The sequence below is a fragment of the Ipomoea triloba genome, chromosome 6 (genome assembly GCF_003576645.1).
Source record: "Ipomoea triloba cultivar NCNSP0323 chromosome 6, ASM357664v1".
NCBI lineage: Eukaryota > Viridiplantae > Streptophyta > Magnoliopsida > Solanales > Convolvulaceae > Ipomoea > Ipomoea triloba.
In genome coordinates, this window is record NC_044921.1 from 13,943,409 (window position 1) to 13,963,155 (window position 19,747).

The following is a 19,747-nucleotide window of genomic DNA, read 5'->3' on the forward strand; positions in this document are numbered from 1 at the left end:
AGTTTGTGGTCTTACTTGGTTTGAAGTAGAATTCCTTTGCTGTCCAGAGGAGTTGATGAAAGGAGAGCACCATACAAGAAATAGAATATGATTTCATTTTATATTTTGGTTTCTTGTGTTTGAAATTTGAGACCAAGGAAATAGTGGAATTAGCTCTAGTTATATATAAACTTTTAAATAGCAAAAAACCTATGTTTCTTCAAATGCTACTTTTTCCCCCCTTTACTGTATTTTCTCCCTGGAACTTGTTCATGAAATAAAAGAGAGTGTCTCAGTTGTTTCTGTTACCAAATAGTGTTTGTGCTAATATGTTTTACCATCTACTTTGTTATAGTAAATTACTGGCAAATGTAACTTTGGAATTTAATTTGTGATAGTGCAGAATGGATGTTGCTCGGTACAAACTTCGTAACACTAGGAAAACATTTGAGCTTAATTATTGCTGGCGGAACCATAATACCATTTTTTATCCAGACGGTGATGTTGATGCATTTGATAGCAAGCTCAGAGCTGAGGGTCGCTACTGGTCTGCAAAATATGCTGCTGTGGAGCGTCATAAGAACTTGAAGCGAACTCGAATTTTTTCTCATGCAAGGCCCCAGTTGAAAGATTCTGTTGATTTTATCCCTTTGATTGATGAAGGATCTGGAGGTGAATCAGTTTCAGGAGCTACTGTAGTGGAGGAATCATGGGAAGATGAAATATTTTACAAGACAAAGGAGTTCAACAAGATGACAAGAGAACGACCACATGATGAGAAAATTTGGTTGGACTTTGCTGATTTTCAGGACAAGGTTGCCAGTATGCAGCCACATAAAGGCGCTCGTCTTCAAATACTTGAAAAGAAGATTAGTATTCTGGAGAAGGCTACTGAACTTAATCCAGACAGTGAAGATCTGCTTCTCTCTCTTATGAATGCTTACCAGAGCAGAGATAGTATAGATGTCTTGATAAGTCGGTGGGAAAGGATACTTCTGCAAAACTCTGACAGTTATACTTTGTGGAGAGAATTTTTGCGGTGTTCAGGGTGAATTTTCAAGATTCAAGGTGTCCGAAATGAGAAAAATTTATGCAAATGCAATACAAGCTTTATCTGGTGCATGCAGTAAACAGCATAGGCAGGTCTCAACTCTTGACATATTCATATAACCTCAGTGTTTGTGATCTTTCTGATATTGTTATGCATATATTTGAGTTCTCTTGCTCTTGAGATTTGGTTTTTGAAATTCCTTTCATTCTCATCTTTGAGCTTCAGATAATCATAAAAGATATTGTTAATTTATAGTTAGTCACCTCATTTGGTTTCATTGTGTCTAATGTTTTTGATGTTTGCTTTCTCTGGCTGCTATCACTAAATTTCTTTTATCTTTTATCAATTAAAATACGGTGCTACATGAAGCGATTATGTATTATTGAGGGCAAATACTGTTGGTCTTTCCCATCATTTAAAGAATATTCTATTGTAATAACCACACTTTGAACAAAGTAATGTCATAAGCAGCACAGGCAGGTTCTGACTCTGGATGTATTCTTGTAAACTTATGTGATTGTCATCTTTCTGAATCTTGATTTGCGAACATTTGACTTTTCTTTCTCTTGAGATCACTTGGCATTCACTTTTGTCATAATTATAAGTTTTCATGTTTTTATTGTGGCTCCATTGTTTTTCTTTGGTATAGGTCCGCCAAGGTGCTATGCCAGTTTCTCTTGATCCAGCTATTGTAAAACTAGAAGTTGGTTTAGTTGATATATTTATGTCTCTCTGTCGGTTTGAGTGGCAAGCGGGGTACAAAGAGTTGGCTACTGCCTTGTTTCAAGCAGAGATTGAATATAGCTTGTTCTCCCCTTCTTTACTTCTTAGCAAAAACAGTAAACAAAGACTTTTTGAACATTTTTGGAGTAGCAATGGTGCTAGAGTTGGGGAAGATGGAGCACTTGGCTGGTCAACATGGTTAGAAAAGGAGGAAGAACAGAGACAACGGGCAGTGAAGGAGGAATCTTCAAGTAATGTTGACGAAGGTGGTTGGACTGGTTGGTCAGAACCATTATCGAAAATCAAAGAAATTAATGAAGTTTCAGAAAAGGTGATAGATAGTGATGGAGTTCTCGAGGAGTTAGAGGATGGAGCTGAAATGCAAGAAGCTTATGAGAAGGATGATACTGAAGCTTTGTTGAAAATGCTTGGAATTGATGCTGCTGCTGCTGAAGTGAATGGTGAGGTCAAAGACACAAGAACATGGGCTAGGTGGTCAGAAGAAGAGGTAGAAAGGGATTCAGACCAGTGGATGCCTGTTCGTGCAAATTGTGGTTAGTATCTCTTTCCCAGTTTCAGTGTGAATTTCAAGGAAATTTCCTCTGCCTAGCCTCATAATTCCTTTCTGCTATTATCTATCCCCAAAAGTAAATTTTCAAATGGAGTGGCTGTGATAATGTGATATAGCTGACACTTATAATGGCAATGAACTTATGAACCATATCATGCTGCAGACGATGATCAACTTTTGAGAGTAATAGCATATGAGGATGTCAGTGACTACTTATTCTCAATATATTCCAAGGAAGCACGCTTGTCTCTGGTGTCCCAATTTATTGATTTCTATGGCGGGAGGATGGCTCAATGGTACATATTATTGCATACTTGATATCATTGTTTCCAATGTGTGTCAGTTTTGGAGTTTTTTTCATGATTTATTTGTGTTAGCTTGTTAGGTTTTATGCATATATGCCTTAAATATTGCACCAGTTTAATAGTTGGAAATGGATTTTGATTCAAGTTTCCATGTCTTAAATCTCAAAGGGAAGTAAATGAATCTGTGTTGTGGGAAATCATGTGATTATTAACATTCTTTGATGACAAGGGTTGTGTGAATGCTCTGAAAGGACAGAGGGAAATGCATTCAAGGAAGTGCAATTTTCATGAAAGAAAGAGGGAGCTAGGCATCTTAGAGGAAATATTGCATTATCCACTCACCCCCATCTACAATGCGATGATTCTGCTATTACAAAGAGAACTAGTACAAATTTTCCTCACACCTCTACCGACCTACTATGACCTTACTTAAGTATACTCTTCTATTTGACAGAAAAGTTTGTTGTTTTAATTTACCTTTCTCAAGATTTAAAAAAAAAACGGTTATAGTTCTAAATAGAGTGAATACTGTGTCAATTGTTTAGCTATTTGGTTGTTGATTTGCTGACTCTATCAAACATGGAAGGAGCTGAACAAGCTTTTTTTAATCACTCATAAAAAAGGGTTTAATTTTATTTTATTTTGTTTATTTAAAATTTTAAGCCTTAATTTGGAGCTTCTTGAAAAAGAGGACTTTTCCTCTTATGTGGTGTGAAAAGCCATTCTATATTTAGCGTTTGCATTTTGGAGCAGATAAGCTCCAAAGCGGGCCAAATGGACATGTTTGCTAGTCAACTGTCTACTTGCATTGCTGCAGAGCTGCTGCTCCTTACCAAATTGCATTGACTGTGCCAACTAAGCAAAATGATGAGATTATGGATTAAATAAACCACTTCTGCATATTTGGTAAAAATTGTATATTATGGATTATATAGCACTTTTTAGCCTGAAAAAACCCTAAATTAACAATTAATTGTTCCAGACGCACTTCAGAGGGATAAGAATGCACAAATTGCAGAAGGAACTACCCTGTTCCAATTGAGAGAACTAAAATACTAAATATGTAAGGATACATAATTACATACGGGGATAAAGTAAGCAATGTCCATAGTAAAACACTGAATAAAAAGGATAAACTGGTTTGCAGGGATCATTTTTCTTTTTAATAGATATCATGCTGGCTTCACATTGCTACCACATACATTCATCACAATTGGCTCACAACTGAGAAAGTCAGAGCCAAATTTGATCTACTCCCTTAAGCTCCAAGCAGAACTTTTTGGTTTTTAAATGGAGGTTTCCCTCACTCCCACTTTTTCCCTCTAGTTGACAAAAAAAGGGGTTTCAGAGTTAAGGGTAAAATTCTAAGAATAACCACATTCAATATATGTTCATTAAAATAAGAAGATAAGCTTGTTATTTTGTGACCACATTAAACTTTTTAGTACAGAGTAATCTTGCCATGAATATCTAACAATTAGTTTCCTTGCTCACTTTACTTGCAGGACATGCACTAATAGTTCTACTTGGGTGGAGAAGACCCTTAGTCTGGAGGCACTGACGGATCATTTGTTAGATGAACTGAAAGTTAATGATTTTTTAACAAAAAGTGAGGGAAACCCAGCTGGTATCAGTTTGGAACATCTTTTGAGCAGTGCTAATGGCATATCTATGCGCACCAATATGATGAAATTTATCCGTAATGCTACATTGCTTTGTATGACTGTATTCCCACAAAACTTCATCCTTGAAGAAGCAGCTCTTGTTGCTGAGGAGCTGTCAAATACCATGATGAATTCATCCAGCTGTTCAGTCACCCCTTGTCGAGCGCTTGCAAAGAGTCTATTGAAAAGTAACCGCCAGGTAAATATTATACTCGAGTCTCAAGTTTAAGGAACACTTTTGACTGCATGAGTTTTCAGGTATATATTTTAAAATATTTGGTTTCTAATAATCATGATTGTTTTAAATTTTAAATAGGTATGTGTCTTGATGAAAATATTTTGACTTACATTTGTTCTTCAGCTTTTTACTGTTGTGTAGGAATCTAATGCTTCTGTGGTTACATGATTTAGTGCAATATCTGAAGTTTTATTGATAACCTATTCGAAGCAAGTTCTCTGTCACTGGTTTATGATGCCGCACTGTCTCACTCATCCCTCTTTAAGACGAAATTTGTGGAAAGGTTGATGTTTGGGCAAATAAACACGTTCCATTTGATTTTTCCTTATTTTATTTATATATTTACTATAGGATATATTGCTATGTGGAGTCTATGCACACAGAGAGGCAGCGTTTGGGAATATTGATCATGCTAGAAAGATTTTTGACATGGCATTGTCATCCATTGAAGGACTTCCTGTGGTATGTTCCTAACTTTACTTTTTAGTACTTAAACTTGGCATGGTTTATGCTAATCATGCTATCGCATGTGGTGATTGAAAATTATTCTTCCATGCATTTTTCTTCCTTCCATTGAATTGGAGTCCAAAATCAAGCCTCTCTTGGCTCTGCCTAATTAAAAATTTGAGTACATGACCGCCATCGCTTATGAGGTATGAAGATGTTATTGCCTTCACCTTAATTTGAATACATATGGAGAAAAAGGAAATTTAAATGGATTATGCTAATGTAACATGTAAGTTAGTTTGGTACTCTGATTTTTTATTAAGGGGCAGGTATCAGAATTAGAATCATAAATCAAAGTGGGCCTCTTTGGAGTGACCAACCGTGGAATTAGAATTGAAGGAAAAAATATATTATAATAATAATTTTTAAAAATTCATAGATGATGATTAGGCGAGACCGAACACCTAATGTGCTCGCCTCGCCTGTTTTTAAGCATGGTATCAGATTATTATTATTATTATTGTTGAAATATTTCATATTTTGGACAGCAGACCAGCAGCCGTTTAGGCAGCAGACCAGCAGCCTTATTTAGTTTGTTATTATGTTAGTGCAATGTTAGGCAGCACCATTTGTCAGTCAACAACATGTTAGGCAGCAGCCTTATTTGGTTTGTTAGGCAGCAGTTTCTTTTAGACTTTTTAGTGCAGAATTGTCTTTCACTCATGTGTATAAATAGAGATGTATTAGTTAGCATGATAAAATAACAGTTTAAGCATTTTTTCTCCCTTCAATTCCTTAACATGGTATCAGAGCCATGTCCTTTGGCCTGATTTTCTTCTTCTTTCTTCGNTTACTGTTCATCCGAACTGAAAAATTCAAACACAGCTTCCCAATATAAGTTTTTCATAAATTTGAAGATATAGTGTCATTCTAGAAGCTCAGGATTCTTGTATTTTGTTGGAGTCACTCCAAACTGCTGCTACACACTTTTTCCGGCAAACTTTTTCAGTAAAGTTCTCAGATCGGTCTATCCCTTTGCTGCGACACTATCCTGATTTTCTCACATTTGATTTATCAATATGGCAGATGAGGAAATTATTGATAGTGTCCAAAATACTTCTCTTCCAGTCCAACCTTCTCTCCAAGTTCAACCTAAATCTCTCCAAGTTCAACCTAAAGTCTACGTTCCAAATCTTTCTGGGAGTTTAACTATCACCAGTGAAAGACTCATTGGTTCCCAAAATTATCAAGATTGGGCATCAGCAGTAGAACTATGGTTTATGGGTCAAGGAGTGGTTGACCACCTCACTACTACAGCAGAAGAAATTCAGCATGAAAAGGATATTTGGAAGAGAGTTGATGCTCAACTTTGCAGTCTATTATGGCAATCTCTTGCCCCGGATTTAATCCCCATGTTTAGACCTTTCAGAACCTGTTTTTCTGTATGGAAACAGGCTCAATCTCTTTATACAAACGACATCTCTCGTTTTTATTTCATTGTCAGTGAAATACTAAGTGTCAAGAAGTCAGAAATGTCCATGGAAAAATTTTTGGGGAAAATCCAAGGACTCATGGCTGAATTCAACAAACTCATGCCTATTGGAGGATCACCTGAAGAGCAACTTACTCAACGAGACAAGTTTTTTGTTGTTCTCACACTTGCCAAACTTGAACCAGAATTTGAGCAAGTTCGAAATAGTATACTTGGAGATGGAGCTGTTCCAAATACTAAAGAAATATTCAAAAGACTTCTTCAAGTCTCCTCCATCCATAGAGGGAACACATCAACCCTTGTCGATCATTCTGCTCTCACTACTCAAAGTTACAAGAGAGGAAGAGGTCGAGGAAGCAATCGAGGTGGCCGAGGCGGAGGACGAAATTCTACCCGTTTTTGTGACTTCTGTAACAAACAAGGGCACACTCGTGAGGTTTGCTGGAAACTTCATGGAAAACCAACTATGGTGAATATAGCTCAGTCTGCGAATTCAGATACACAAGTTATCTCAAAGGATGAGTATGCAGAATTCTTGCAATTAAAGGCCGCCAAAACAACCATTTCTCCAGACAGCACCCACATTGCTCTTGCTTCACAATCAAACTCTGTTTGGTTTTTGGACTCCGGGGCCACCGATCACATATCTGGTAATCCCTCGTTTTTCTCCAAAATTGATTTCTCTGATTCTCTTCCATCTGTTACCTTTGGTGATGGATCAAAAGGGAAAGCTAAGGGAATTGGGAAAGTCACTATCCATTCTTTTTCTCTAGAACATGTTCTTTACATTCCCGGTTGTCCTTTCAACTTGATTTCAATCCATCAGCTTACTCACTCTCTTAATTGCCTTGTTACCTTTTCTTCTGATTCCGTGGTTATTCAGGACCGACAAACAAGGGAAATGCTTGGTACGGGACATGAATCACAAGGACTCTACCATCTTTTAGGCTCTACCAATACCAACACAGCTTGCGCCGCTACTGTTTCACCTCTCCTTAGCCATTGTCGCCTTGGGCATCCCAATATTAATAAATTAAAACAACTTGTTCCTGGCTTGTCAGATTTAAAGAACATAGAATGTGAGTCTTGTCAACTTGGGAAACACTCAAGAGCCTCATATCCTAGTAGAGTGAATAGAAGGGCCAGTACACCTTTTTCTTTAGTTCACTCTGATGTTTGGGGACCATGTCGTGTTTCAACCACCTTAGGGTTCTTGTATTTTGTCGTTTTCATTGATGATTTTTCTCGATGCAGTTGGGTCTTTCTAATGAAAAACCGTTTTGAACTATTTGATGTGTTCAAAACATTCTACAATGAAGTCATGAATCAATTTGGAGNGTAATTTACTGTTCATACGAACTGAAAAATTCAAACACAGCTTCCCAATATAAGTTTTTCATAAATTTGAAGATATAGTGTCATTCTAGAAGCTCAGGATTCTTGTATTTTGTTGGAGTCACTCCAAACTGCTGCTACACACTTTTTCCGGCAAACTTTTTCAGTAAAGTTCTCAGATCGGTCTATCCCTTTGCTGCGACACTATCCTGATTTTCTCACATTTGATTTATCAATATGGCAGATGAGGAAATTATTGATAGTGTCCAAAATACTTCTCTTCCAGTCCAACCTTCTCTCCAAGTTCAACCTAAATCTCTCCAAGTTCAACCTAAAGTCTACGTTCCAAATCTTTCTGGGAGTTTAACTATCACCAGTGAAAGACTCATTGGTTCCCAAAATTATCAAGATTGGGCATCAGCAGTAGAACTATGGTTTATGGGTCAAGGAGTGGTTGACCACCTCACTACTACAGCAGAAGAAATTCAGCATGAAAAGGATATTTGGAAGAGAGTTGATGCTCAACTTTGCAGTCTATTATGGCAATCTCTTGCCCCGGATTTAATCCCCATGTTTAGACCTTTCAGAACCTGTTTTTCTGTATGGAAACAGGCTCAATCTCTTTATACAAACGACATCTCTCGTTTTTATTTCATTGTCAGTGAAATACTAAGTGTCAAGAAGTCAGAAATGTCCATGGAAAAATTTTTGGGGAAAATCCAAGGACTCATGGCTGAATTCAACAAACTCATGCCTATTGGAGGATCACCTGAAGAGCAACTTACTCAACGAGACAAGTTTTTTGTTGTTCTCACACTTGCCAAACTTGAACCAGAATTTGAGCAAGTTCGAAATAGTATACTTGGAGATGGAGCTGTTCCAAATACTAAAGAAATATTCAAAAGACTTCTTCAAGTCTCCTCCATCCATAGAGGGAACACATCAACCCTTGTCGATCATTCTGCTCTCACTACTCAAAGTTACAAGAGAGGAAGAGGTCGAGGAAGCAATCGAGGTGGCCGAGGCGGAGGACGAAATTCTACCCGTTTTTGTGACTTCTGTAACAAACAAGGGCACACTCGTGAGGTTTGCTGGAAACTTCATGGAAAACCAACTATGGTGAATATAGCTCAGTCTGCGAATTCAGATACACAAGTTATCTCAAAGGATGAGTATGCAGAATTCTTGCAATTAAAGGCCGCCAAAACAACCATTTCTCCAGACAGCACCCACATTGCTCTTGCTTCACAATCAAACTCTGTTTGGTTTTTGGACTCCGGGGCCACCGATCACATATCTGGTAATCCCTCGTTTTTCTCCAAAATTGATTTCTCTGATTCTCTTCCATCTGTTACCTTTGGTGATGGATCAAAAGGGAAAGCTAAGGGAATTGGGAAAGTCACTATCCATTCTTTTTCTCTAGAACATGTTCTTTACATTCCCGGTTGTCCTTTCAACTTGATTTCAATCCATCAGCTTACTCACTCTCTTAATTGCCTTGTTACCTTTTCTTCTGATTCCGTGGTTATTCAGGACCGACAAACAAGGGAAATGCTTGGTACGGGACATGAATCACAAGGACTCTACCATCTTTTAGGCTCTACCAATACCAACACAGCTTGCGCCGCTACTGTTTCACCTCTCCTTAGCCATTGTCGCCTTGGGCATCCCAATATTAATAAATTAAAACAACTTGTTCCTGGCTTGTCAGATTTAAAGAACATAGAATGTGAGTCTTGTCAACTTGGGAAACACTCAAGAGCCTCATATCCTAGTAGAGTGAATAGAAGGGCCAGTACACCTTTTTCTTTAGTTCACTCTGATGTTTGGGGACCATGTCGTGTTTCAACCACCTTAGGGTTCTTGTATTTTGTCGTTTTCATTGATGATTTTTCTCGATGCAGTTGGGTCTTTCTAATGAAAAACCGTTTTGAACTATTTGATGTGTTCAAAACATTCTACAATGAAGTCATGAATCAATTTGGAGTTTCTCTCAAAGTTCTACGAAGTGACAATGCCAGAGAATATTTCTCTGACTCTTTTACTTCTTTTTTTTCCACACATGGAATACTTCATGAATCTTCATGTGCTAGGACCCCTCAGCAAAATGGAGTTGCTGAACGGAAGATACGTCATCTTGTTGACACAGCCCGCACTTTGCTCATTCATCACAAGGTTCCTAAAAGATTTTGGGGAGATGCTATACTTCACTCCTGTCACCTCATAAATCGAATTCCATCTTCTGTGTTACAAGGGAAAATTCCTCTTAATCTTTTACTCCCACAGGAACCTCTCCACAAACTTCCATTACGAATTTTCGGGTGTACCTGCTTCGTCCATGACTCCACCCCAGGACGAGACAAACTTGATGCCAAGGCCATAAAATGTGTGTTCATTGGGTACTCTCGCCTCCAAAAAGGTTTTAGGTGTTATTGTCCTAAAACACATCGTTTCTATACTTCCTTTGATGTCACATTTTTTGAAACTACACCTTTTTTCTCCTCCACTCCAGTTGATGAATCTGATTTTTTATGGGAACCACTTGAAGCCACAGAAATTCTTCCTGTTCCTAATTTCACAGAGCCTGTGTCTCCCAATATAGCTGAAACAACTGCACCAATGTCAACCATACAAGAAAGACGGAACTCACCTTTCTTGTATGAATGCTTGGTTGATTCATGTCCCACACCAGCGTTGCCCACTGATACGGCCCAAAATATCATAACAGATTCTCCCATTGCCAGTCGAGTAGGTAACAGATCTACTCGAAATCCTTATCCTATCTATAATTTCCTTTCACATAAACGTTTGTCTCCATCATATTGTGCCTTCATTACTAGTTTGTCAACTGTTTTTGTTCCAAACAATGTCAAGGAAGCATTAACTCATCCAGGGTGGACTCAGGCAATGGTTGATGAAATGGAAGCACTCCATTCTTCTGGAACTTGGGAGTTAGTACCTTTACCTCCAGGTAAATCTGTGGTTGGTTGTAGATGGGTATATAATGTGAAAGTTGGTCCAGATGGACAAATTGATAGACTTAAAGCTCGACTTGTTGCTAAAGGATACACACAAGTTTTTGGCATTGATTACACGGACACCTTCTCACCGGTAGCCAAGATTACTTCTATCCGCCTCTTATTCTCAATTGCAGCCAATCGTCATTGGCCACTGTATCAGTTGGATATAAAGAATGCATTCTTACATGGTGATTTGAATGAGGAAGTATATATGGAGCAACCCCCTGGATTTGTGGCTAAGACAGGAGCTAATCTTGTTTGCCGTCTTAAACGCTCTCTTGGGTTGAAGCAATCTCCACGTGCCTGGTTTGGGAGATTTAGAGATGTTGTCCAACGATTTGGCATGATTCAAAGCAAAGCCGATCACTCTGTCTTCTATAAACACACACTTGGACAAAGCATATATCTTGTTGTTTATGTTGATGATATTGTCATTACAGGGAATGACAGTGAAGGAATAAATCAGCTTAAGAAACATCTGTTTCAACATTTTGAGACAAAAGATCTTGGAAAATTGAAGTATTTTCTTGGAATTGAAGTTGCTCAATCCGAGCAAGGTATCTATGTGTCTCAACGGAAATACGTTTTGGATATTCTTGAAGAAACAGGAATGACAAGTTGCAAACCAATTTACACACCTATGGATCCAAATGTCAAACTTCTTCCAAGACAGGGGGAGCTCTTATCCGATCCAAGCAAGTATCGAAGATTAGTTGGTAAGCTACTATACTTAACTATCACTCGGCCAGATATCTCTTTTGCTGTAAGTGTAGTTAGCCAATTTTTGCAAGAGCCATGTCAAAGTCATTGGGATGCAGCCATCAGAATATTGAGGTATGTGAAAAGATCTCCAGGTACAGGATTGCTCTACAAAGATCATGGACACACAGAAATTGTTGGCTATACAGATGCAGATTGGGCTGGATGCCCATGGGATAGGAGATCAACATCAGGATATTGTGTTCTATTTGGAGGTAATCTTGTTTCTTGGAAAAGTAAGAAACAAAATGTAGTTGCACGCTCAAGCGCAGAAGCAGAATACCGAGCAATGGCACTTGGAATATGTGAGCTAATTTGGGTTAAGCAACTTCTTATAGAACTCAAATTCTATAAGCCCAGTCCCATGAAATTAATTTGTGATAATCAAGCAGCGCTGCACATTGCATCTAATCCTGTTTTTCATGAAAGAACCAAACATATTGAGGTTGATTGTCATTTTATATGAGAGAAGGTTGCATCCGGAGATATTGTTACCACTTTTGTTGGGTCAAATGATCAACTTGCTGATGTTCTCACCAAGTCTCTCCGTGGACCTAGGATTGAGTTCATTTCTAGCAAGCTAGGAGCATTTGATTTATATGCTCCAGCTTGAGGGGGAGTGTTGAAATATTTCATATTTTGGACAGCAGACCAGCAGCCGTTTAGGCAGCAGACCAGCAGCCTTATTTAGTTTGTTATTATGTTAGTGCAATGTTAGGCAGCACCATTTGTCAGTCAACAACATGTTAGGCAGCAGCCTTATTTGGTTTGTTAGGCAGCAGTTTCTTTTAGACTTTTTAGTGCAGAATTGTCTTTCACTCATGTGTATAAATAGAGATGTATTAGTTAGCATGATAAAATAACAGTTTAAGCATTTTTTCTCCCTTCAATTCCTTAACAATTATTATTATTATTATTATTATTATTATTTGTTAGAATTGTCTTCCTTGAGCAGTGTGAACATTAGCCTTGGGAGCTGAAATGAACACACTGTAGCCTTGGGAGCTGAAAAGATTATTGGGTAGCTTTGTAGGTTTACTATTTGAGCATCTTTTATGTATATATATGTGTGTGTATCAGTGTATGGACTATGGAGTATGAAGTATGCAGTGAAGTAATAGATATAGAAATATAAGAATTATAACCATTTCTCCATCCTTGATTATTCATTTAGCTTCTTCCTAACTGGCGGGTGGTGTTATTCTCCACCCGCCAGACCTGTGTTTCTTCCAAATTCAACATGGTATCAGAGCCTAAGATTCTAGGCTATTTTCTTTCTCTCCATTTCTGAAAACACCATTTTTTCTGGCGATCCGCCACTGTTTTATCTCATTCCGACTCACTTTCGGCTAGTGTGTGAAGAAACTACCACCACAGCCTTGCTCGGAACCTCGTTGCAAGTCGTCACCTGAAAACCGGTCACCAAACTCCGGCGGAAGTATTCACTCTTTTCCGGCCAGATCTCTTTCCTCCGGTCTCCGTTCAAGGTGTTGTTGCCTCCAGTAGATTCGCCTTGAGGAGACGCACCTGGGAGTGTATTTAGATCTCCCGTCTCCACCGGTCATGCCGGTCAACGGCCAGTCAACGCCGGTCAAAGTCGCCGGTCAACAATCTGAAAATTCCGGCGACTGTTTTCCCACTGTTTTTAGTGTATGATGCTATCTTTTGCATCTTGAACTACCATATCTTTTACCTCTTTTCCTGCTAGTGTCAAGTATTTGTTCAGTTCACACAACATCTCCCTCCATCATAGCATCACATGATGTCCCAAACTGCAGTAATACTATGGGCAGTTTTCTGCAAAATTGCTGCAAATTTCTTGGCAACCATTGATGCCTATGGGTGAAATTTGAAGGTTTTTGGGTTTATTGCTGAACTTCTTTGGTTCTTCCCATGGTGTTTACTATTTTTGGTATAACCGTGCTATTTCTTTATCCCCGGTATGCCTTATCCCATGGATGTTAAGTTTCAGCACTACTATAAAGGCCTTTGATTATTTTCCATGTTTCAAGTAAGGGGGAGTGTGACTATCTACAATCAGTGTGCTATCTTCAACTCTGTGTTATTTTCCTTTGCTCTGTTTTTGGGTTTATCTTCATTTCTATAGGCTTTGCTTCATCCTTTGCTCCCGTTCACCTCCGCTGCTCTCGATGAAGATTGTTGTTGGCAAGTCATAGAGTGCTTATGTTGCTGTGAGGGTGTTCGTGTTAATCTTTACCCTTGGAGCCATCATTCCCAAGGATGTTCGTGACAAGCTTTGCCCTTGATGCATTTCCAAGGGTTGTGTATAGCATTGTCTCTCCGAAGCCATCCAGCGCTGTTATCCTCTAGCTGCTTGTAATCTTCATTTGTAATTTAGAATGGAGTTTATGTTTGACTTCAAGCTTGGAACTTCTAGACGTTCCAGCTTGAGGGGGAGTGTTAGAATTGTCTTCCTTGAGCAGTGTGAACATTAGCCTTGGGAGCTGAAATGAACACACTGTAGCCTTGGGAGCTGAAAAGATTATTGGGTAGCTTTGTAGGTTTACTATTTGAGCATCTTTTATGTATATATATGTGTGTGTGTATCAGTGTATGGACTATGGAGTATGAAGTATGCAGTGAAGTAATAGATATAGAAATATAAGAATTATAACCATTTCTCCATCCTTGATTATTCATTTAGCTTCTTCCTAACTGGCGGGTGGTGTTATTCTCCACCCGCCAGACCTGTGTTTCTTCCAAATTCAACATTATTATTATTATTATTATTAAGTATTAACTACTACTATTAATGCAATTGTAAGAATAGTGATGAACCATTAAAAATCAAATAGTAAATCCAAACAATACTACAATAGTGATAGTGATAGTGTAATAGTAACAACTATACTAATGCTAAATTGCTAACACTAACACTAATGCTAATACTAAAAGAAAAGAAAAGAAAAAATAATATGTTGAATGAGAGGAATCCTGGAATAGGAATGGAATATCAATTATCAAACATCTCAATTGTTTCCACTCCCATTCCTGAGCTCAAAAGTAGTGAACCAAATGCCCCCTTAATGATTGGTGTGGAACAATTATAATTCATGTAAAATATATCGCAACAAATTCAGGTTTTTAAATTTAGAAACCAGACCTTGCAGGGTAATTCTATTATCCTAGTGATTTGCTCCAAAAGACCTTTGGGTAAAGTTGTTTAGAGCGTTGTTGTTGAAAAGCTTGTGAATTCTTTTTCTCGCATATTTTGTGATTGGTTATTACACGATGTTCAAGCTTTCATGCTATGAAAATTATCAGTGTACTGTTTTGGGTTTGAGTTTATATTGGGATTTTATGGTATAAGCATGACATTTATCAGTTGAAGCTGCATTATTGAATTGAAACACTGCTTATGACAGATCGTTGTCCTCTCATGCCTGTGTTCTATTCTATCCGCAGTAAATTTTTTAGTATCCCCACCCCCCTCTCTGCCATTTTCTTTCCCTTCTTTTTCCTTGTGTCCCACTTTTTTTATGTCCTATATCACATATAAACTGGAATTCCCCAAAGTATTTCTTATGACTAGAAACAAATCCTAGTTCATCATTTCATGGGAAAATGCAGTCTTATTATTTTGTAGTTTCCCAGCTCCAGGCACTTCCTCATTCTGGTTGTGAAATACTCCGTATGTGAATAACCCCTTCATGGTTTGCGGGATGTTGATTTCCCCCATTTATTAGTTTTTCCAGCTAATACAGTGTGGTTAACACACCAAGACAGCAAGTTTAGAAAATTACTATTATTATAACTTTGACCGAACAAACCTGATGGTGAAGAAAGAAAGAAGTGGAGGAAAAAATGCTTCAAAGACACAAGTCCAAATGTTGAATTGCTTGTACAAGCTGCTTAAGTTCATGAATCCCAACCATATCATCAGCTGTTTTGACAATGTTGACAACATATACAAGAAAAATTCAATATTTCCCTGGATTGTGAAATAACATAGAATAGTGAACTCAACATTTCTGAAGACCAAATTCATTGGACAGCACAACTAAATCTGCAAGCCATGTTTTGGTCATTACAGGATAAATTTGATGATGTTATAAGTTCATAAAAATTAAAAAATGAGGATGTAGTTAGCATGATTTTGAAAACTAAATGGGGTTTCATTAGGCTCAAGCTATGAACTAAAAGCAGCTGGGTGCATTTCAGAACAGGAGTTTTACCCTTGATGGGAGAATTCTCCTTGTTCTGACACCAACCAGGCTGCAAGCATTCAGTAAATGTTCTTCCATAGAGGTTAGGCTGTGTTAGTCTCCTTCCTAAGAAGATCCCCATTCAGATTTCACTATTGGGTGATATATTTTATCATATGTATTGCCTTTAGTGTGACATTTTTCCTTTAGAGGATGATTCCTATTTGTGTTGTTTTAATTATGCAGGACGTTCGGAGAAACGAGTCTCTGTTATTTTTAATTATGCAGGACGTTCGGAGAAACGAGTCTCTGTTATATCTCTGGTATGCTGAAGTAGAGCTGGCAAACTGTTCTCATGGTAGTCCAGAATCATTGCTCCAGCTGGCAAACTGTTCTCATGGTAGTCCAGAATCATTGCTCCGTGCTTTACACATTTTATCTTGCCTGGGAAGTGGTGTGAAATACACTCCTTACAATTGTCAACCATCGAGTCTGCTGCAGCTGAGAGCAAGCCAAGGATTTAGAGAGAGAATAAATTTGCTACGTTCAACCTGGACACATGGTGTGATAGATGACCAGTCAGTTGCTCTTGTATGTTCAGCCGCTTTGTTTGAGGAAATTAGTATTGGATGGACATCCAGTGCTGAAATCTTTGACCAGGCATTTTCAATGGTTCTTCCCGGTAATTAATATTGCACTATATATTTCTTACCATAACTTTCTACTGCATATATTTTTAACCCTAACCGTAGGCCTATGTCATGTCCAAATCATCTTTATATATTCTCCCCAATTTATCTTTAGCAAGCATACTTGGCTGTAAATTTTTTTTTTTTTTTTTATAAATCCTGCAAGGTTACCAGTAGAGTGGCAAGGAACATTGCCAATCCCCTAGTTATTTTATAAATATCAAACATCATAATTCAAAGAGGGGAATTAAATCTTACTTCCTTACCTGTGATAGGTGAACAAGCTAACCTAGAACAAAAATTGAAAGTTGAAAAAATAGGAATGCTTCTAAGTGGGAGGATCCTCCCTTACAACAAATCCTAACTAGTAAAGCCAAAAAAGAGGCTTTTGTGTGTGTGGGGGGGGGTGAGGGGGTTGTAATGGAGTCGTCCATGACAAAACCTTACGTTCAATAAAGTCATTTCTATTTGGTCCTTTCTTGTATTACCAATAACGAGCATTGGCATTTTTATATTAGTTACAGCTATCATATGGTGTTTCCCTTATGCTTTACCAATAATGTTTGAATGCATCTCCTACTGTTGACTTTTGTTCTGTATCACTATTCTAATAGCGCATTTCTGCAGAAAGAAGAAGGAACAGCTATCATGTAGAATCTTTGTTCAACTATTATGTTGCCATGCTTTCTAGACATCACAGAGAAGTAAAGCTATCAAAAGTGTGGCAGTCTGTATTGAATGGGCTGCAGATGTATCCTGTCAGTCCAAAACTTTACAGTGCATTAGTTCAAATCAGCCATCTTTACACTTCGCCAAATAAGCTAAGGCTGGTATTTGATGAATACTGCAAAAAGTAAGTCCTTATGCTATGTCTGCAGCTCATGGAATACTTCATTATTCCATGATCTACATTTGATGAATGTTGCTATGCATGCAATATTTAGCATATTTTTATTAGTTGACTCTGGATCTATATCAATTATCACAATCTTACATCTCTGAAGTGCATAACACTGGTAAAAGGCCTTATGGAAGATTTGTATGAAAAAAGTGTTGTCCTTGGCCTCCAGGCCATTTGCAAATCTGAACTATTGGTTTAATTGTTATACAAGTTCCAGTCCCAGCCCATGAGAACGTATAATAGGTCAGACTCGGTGCATCTGACTCTACCATGAAGAGAATAGTTGATTGCTCCTGCTTTTGATCATGTTAACCTCATTTCCCTACCAGACTGCCTCACTGAAACTTTTCTTCATTTCTCTGTCTTGTTTACTCTAATGAGTAATATCATTACTCCTATAGTGTGAGGGAAAGTGGTTTTCCAGCTCCACATTGGTATAAGAGGGTCCAAACATCTTCAGTTGTGGCATTTAAATCTCCAATGATCTTTGAAAGCTGATAAACAGAGGTGTTCTGGTCTTTTATTTAATCACTTAATAATTGAGGATGCATCTCTTAGACTGTAACAATAATCAGGTTATCATTAAAATGTACTCCCTTTGTCCCTATTCCCCTCTTTATTTGTCTTTAATCTGTCCCAAAACAATGTCCAGATTCCTAATTTAAACACCACTAACTTTTTCCATTTTACCCTTAAAACCTTTTAAATTCTTCAATTGATTTGACTAGGTGGGTCCATTTAGAACGGAAAATTGGGAATAAAATCACATTTATTTGGTTTTTTTTTAAAAAAACTGTGCTAAACACAACTACCCCTTGCATAATGGGACAGATGGAGTATCTTTTAAAAGTATGGTCATAATTTTGTAGCTTACTTAAATGGATCATTTGCTGTACACTTTTTCACCTGTTTACTTTTTCAAGTTGCTTATTAATCAATCTATCTATTCTGATAATAAGTGAATGCCATGTTCAGGTAATTTGACATATTTTAAACTGTCAGTCGAGAATGGCCTGTATACCTTTATAGTGTAGTGTAGATCAATCTCATAACTTCTTACTCTTCATGATCTTCTCTGTTTAAACTTCCAGGAAACCATCTGTTATTAATTGGCTATTTGCATTGTCATTCGAGATAAGTAGAGGTGGTTCCCAGCATAGAATACGCAGACTTTTTGAGAGGGCATTAGAGGATGAGAAACTGCGTAAGTGGGTGATAATCTGGCGTAGCTACATCGCATATGAACATGATATAACATGTAACGCATCAGCTGCAAGAAGAGTCTTCTTCCGAGCGGTCCATGCTTGCCCATGGTAAAATTCCTCTGACAGTGCTTTGTGATAATCTACCAAGCACATTGTGCCACAAATTTTCTTAGATAAATCTTATGTCTATGTCTCATTGATCTGCTCTCCAAATATGATAACAGAATTATGTGCATAGCTGTTGAGGCTAAAGAATAGAATTGCAGTTTGATTCTACTGCCTAATATGCATTTCAGAATGATCTGTAAAAAGTTTGCATATACATGATGATCAAGTCCAACTTGGTCTCCATATATTTGAATCCCCCCCTCCCCCTCCCCCTCCCCCTCCCCCAGGGTCACAGGTTTGCTGCTGGCGGATGTCATAGGTTTTGAGTTGCTTCTTTTCCCTTGTATGCAATTTTTGTTTTTTTGAGTGAAGTGCTAGGCCATTGAGCCCTAAACGCTTGCATGTTTTAAGCTGTCAATCATCCATGACTTGCAGAGAGAATCTTACAACTTTTAGTGTGTGCCATTTGTTTTCTTCCTCTTCAACATTAGCATGACTTAGAGATGCGTGTTTTTTTGCAGGTCAAAAAAGTTATGGCTTGATGGTTTTCTCAAGCTAAATGCCATACTTACTGCAAAGGAGCTCTCAGATCTCCAGGAAGTAATGCGGGATAAAGAACTCAATCTAAGGACGGATATTTATGAAATTCTTCTGCAAGATGAGATGGAATGCTGATATCATGTCGAGGACAACCCATCCCAGTTGTGCTTCCTTTTTTCTTCTCCAAATTGGTTCACTTCTGACATGAGAGGGCTGGCCGATGATGTGGATTACATACATATACATGAATTGCTTCCAAGTCATCCATGTAGTAGGGGGTTTAGTTGTTGTTGATCTGTTAGGGGTCAAATTAAAGCCAATTTTTGCCAACTTTGTAAAGCTATCTGTATAAAAATTTCCTGGAAAAATGTTATTGATTAGTTCTGCCTCACAGTTTGTCGCTTAATATAGGATAATTTTGGTTTTTGTTATTGCAACAAGAATTAAATATACAATATACTTGCATATATGTCAAACATATCTAGTTTCTGGAATTATAATTATTGGCTAAATTTATGGAATATCTTTATTTTGATTTAACTTTAACATGATCA

General features: G+C 37.9%; 1 pseudogene; it reads left to right on the forward strand.

Moving 5' to 3' along the window:
- The first annotated feature begins 102 nt into the window (after positions 1 to 102).
- Positions 103 to 19,679, forward strand: LOC116021947 (annotated as a pseudogene).
- Positions 19,680 to 19,747: the final 68 nt, after the last annotated feature.